General features: G+C 35.1%; 1 long non-coding RNA gene across 1 annotated transcript; it reads right to left on the reverse strand.

Moving 5' to 3' along the window:
- Positions 1-499: 499 nt before the first annotated feature.
- Positions 500-1,058, reverse strand: LOC145071399 (uncharacterized). Its single transcript, XR_013690435.1, has 3 exons — positions 929-1,058; positions 809-857; positions 500-720 (listed from the first exon to the last, which is right to left on the reverse strand). It is a non-coding gene; the product is annotated as an uncharacterized LOC145071399 (long non-coding RNA).
- Positions 1,059-4,309: the final 3,251 nt, after the last annotated feature.

Here is a 4,309-nt window from a genome sequence, read left to right on the forward strand (position 1 = left end):
TGAACAAGGAATCAGTCCTAATTTCCCAAGGATCAAGATTCTCATACATCACACAATTCAAATCGCACTACAATAAAAAAGGCCTTTTACGACGCTCATTGCGCGTCGTAAAAGGCTCAGACGACGCGCAAATGCGCGTCAAGGAAGGCCCTGTCATAAAGAAAGACGACGCGCATTTACGACGCTCATTTACGATGCGCATTTACGATGCGCGTTTACGACACGCAATGCGTATCAAGGAAGGCCCTGTCATAAAGGAAGACGATACGCATTCACGTGTCGTAACCTTACGACGCGCGTGTTAATGACACGCAATGCGTATCAAGAAAGCCACTGTCAAGAAAGGCCATGTCATAAATGAAGATGACACACATTTTTGCGTATCATAATTTTAAATGTTTAAAAAAAATATTATTTATAGATTTTTCTAATTTTCAAATTAAATAATACATTAAAAATCTCATAATACAAAATAAAATACCATAAATAACAAAGATAATTCATTTCACTAATATGTCAAATACAAATAACTATTCCAGTAGTGAGTAAATGTTATAAAAAAAATGAACTCATTTATATACAATTGCATTATCTAGCTTCCTATGTGCCAAGAACTCTCTGTACAAAATGTTATCTTTGGTATGCATGTCTAAATACCTACTAACTCCTCCTATTCAAAAGATAGCCACCAATTTTCTCAGCAAAGTGTTGAAAAGGTACCTGCAATACAAAATCATTAACAAACATAATATATTTTAATTTTTTATTGAAGTATATGAAAATTGAAGTAGTTAGTTTAGTTAGCTACCTCATTTTCCTGTTTGATATCATGTGTAAAGAATTGTTACATATACATCCTATACAGAGAAATAAAGTAGGAGGTTATTTCCTGTAGTTTACCCATAAAAGAAAGGAAAAAAAAACTTACAGGTTCTGTAATATAGACACGTGCCAGGTCCTTCAAAAGGTGAATTGAGAGAAACAAATACGTTTGCAGCATTCATGAGATTAATACTTAACCTCCTTCCCATAATTATTCTTTGCATTTCATTGTACAATCTGTTAATCAAATTTATATGTAAAAGGGTCATCATTTTGAACTCACGTTCCAACACCTTCTTTGAATAGATGACTATAATTTATAGCCACAATTCAACTTATAAAAAGGAAAGAAAACAACAATCTAGCTTATAAAAGATTAATAAATAGAGGGCCTGAAATTGCTTAAAGCTCAACACCAGTAATCGCTAATCAATAAGATAATACTTTGTTTTTTTAACTTCTCCAACCATTGGTGGTTGTTGAGTTGACCCGACATCTTGTTAGAAAAATCAGGGCTTCCTTCAACTTCTCTCACTTTGTCCATAAGAAGGGATGATGGGCTTACTTCCTTCAAATCAACATTCAGATTCTTAAACAAAACCTGAAAGGCCTCAATAACAATAGTGAATATAGTATATTATCGGAATTGATGTTATAAACTTTTTGATTATGATGTGTGTAATATGATGTGTGTGCAGAAGAGTAGGGATCTTGCTGGGTACCATAGTTTTCAGCATAAGTAACCTGAACAGGAAGGGTTTGTCCGCTTGCAGCCCCACCGTATGCATGGTACACATCCACCACACCATGTGTGGCTGCAACTGCAACTGGTTGTGCATACGAATCTTGACTGTTCACCATTGTCCTGCAACCTATATATATATATATATATATATATATATATATATATATATATATATATATATTACAACTGCAACTGGTAACACTGTAACTCCTAGGCACCAAGAAGGGTATTTTTGGAAATTGTAAAAGATCAAAAAGGGTATTTCAGGAAAGTGAAAAACCCAAAAGGGTATGTCTGGAAATTGAGATACCTGAACAAGCTCTTCATTTTCAGTAGCACAATTGGGTTTATCTTCATTTTCAATAGCACACTTGCAAAAATTTTAAACTTTTAAAACCCATCTTAGAAGGACTAAAGGTTAGAAAGGAGAAGTAATGAAGCTATGAGTTGAGAAAAGAGTAATCACAGCAAGGTCTCTAAAACAGACCTGCTGTTCAAAACGGATTTACTCCAAAATCTAAAACAGAAACATAGATTTAACTAAATTTTATAGAAAACTATGATTGTTCAGGATTCCAGAACTATAAAGAACTCCTTCTAACTCCAAAGGATGAATTAAATATGAATTTTACAAAAAGGTGTATCACTTCTATCTCCAACAAGACAGTCAAGTGAGGTTGGCCAATTCTACCCAACTTGTGAGTAGAATTCGTCCATACCAAAATTCAGAGAAGTAAAGGACAAACAAATGAAAGTCTCAGAGTTGGAATTGAATGAAAAGCATTTTCCAAGCTCTGGATATAAAATTCACATTGTGGACAATCACAACACTAGTAAAAGCTGGTGACTGCCCACTAATCTGGAGTCTGGATCAATTCTAACCAATTTATAATTGGAAATAACACCCCATCTGCTCCAGATCTTAAATTCATAATATCAGGAACATATAGAAACTTGGAATCACTCTGGATCCTTTTCCAAGCCTTATAAATGATGAAAACAAAATGACATATCAGAACAGACCCGGATCAGACCTAACAGCAAAGATTCCATTCTTGCACATAGATAAAGTCCTTACCAGTGAAGTTGGGCTGCTTAAGAAAGTTAGCCAACTCAATTTGTGAACTTTGGGAACTGGTTTGGGGTCCGTTTGAGTTCTATAGCTCAAGGTATGATTTTTACAATATGACTATAGATCTGATGGAAAACAGAATCATAGCCACCCGTGATTCCTTTTTGGCTTATCCATCCTTCTCCATTGTTAAAAAAAAGTTCTACTAAGAACTGATACAGATACAAGACATGAAATCTAAGTAAACCATTGAGATGAACATGTAGTCAACATTTCATAGATGTAAACATGATATCCCATGCCTCTAACATGGAACATGATATACACATATCAAAACTTTTAATTGAATTTACAAATACATACACTAGCCAAAATCAAGGGATATCAAGTACCTTAGTTGATGAATTGAGTAGTGAACTACAGTCATTTTCTGTGCAATCCATCATGTAGATCATTGGAACTGGGTAAAAGAAGAATAAAAACCAATGAGTGGACAGAAAAAAAAAGTAAACAGGTAAAAGGAGCTAAACAGAAAGTTATACCAAATGAAAATACAAATGCCATCTACGCCTTACCATTCCTTGAATGTCTGATATACCTCGCGAACCACAAGTTCTTCCAGCTTATGATCATCAGGTTGAACACTTGTTACTAGCATTGTGATATCAATATCATCAGAGAGTAGCTGGAAGCCTAAATCTTTAGCAAGTGAAAGAGGACATTTTGGGACCAAACTAAAAAAAAAACTAGCTGCACTCGGGGCCAGAAGTGTAGTTTACTATATCTTCTTTATAAACCATCATCTGGAATTAATTTTCACAAAATAAAAAAAAACATATAAGGGTTTCTCAAGTATCAACTATAAAAAATAAAAACCAATTTCCACTAATCTCGATTGATGTTACTGCTATTCAGATGAAAGAAGAAGAGGAGAGAAGTAAAATAGAGAAAGGAAAAGAAGGAGCTACTGTGGATCTTATGCAAGTGCTTCTTGCCAGCACTAAAGAAGTTAAGGAACAAAATGATGGGTTTGTTGATGTGGTGAAGAAAACCAAAGGAAATAATGGAAATTTGTTTTCAAAAGAAGCTACAGGGGGGGGGGAAACAGTTTTAGAGTCAGGGGCATCAAGGGAATTTCTCGAAAAATGAAGGTTCAGGGGTTTTTGCTGGAACGGTTGACCTGTTCTTTCAAGCTCCCCATCATCCCTCTCATGCAAATCATTCTTATTTCTATCAGCTTTTTTCGCATTTTTGTACACTTCCTCCCATGTCCCCCTTGGTTGCTCACTTTTATCTCTCACCTACATAACAAAGGCCAAATAAGTAAATTCACATCAATCAAAATAAGGAAAAAGAGATTTTTTTCAATTTTCATCCCGTTACCTCATCGTCTTCTCTTGCCCTTCTAGCTTTCATTATCTGGTCTCTTTTTTCTTCTTCCCATAAATCGTATATAAAGGAATCATTTGTTGGAATTTCCGAAATTGCCCTTGGAGCACGGTTCCGTTGACCTTCGACTTTGTCTAACAAATGATGAATCCTCAAAGTTCTATTTACGTATTCACGATCTTCAATAGCTTCAAAAAGATGCCATTGCCACTTTGTTTTGATATCAGAGGGAATTTCCGATATTTCCCTTGGAGATGCAACTTCCGAGGGAAGGTGAAGGA

Source organism: Lactuca serriola, chromosome 8 (genome assembly GCF_051521515.1).
Source record: "Lactuca serriola cultivar US96UC23 chromosome 8, Lser_US96UC23_V15, whole genome shotgun sequence".
Taxonomy (NCBI): domain Eukaryota; kingdom Viridiplantae; phylum Streptophyta; class Magnoliopsida; order Asterales; family Asteraceae; genus Lactuca; species Lactuca serriola.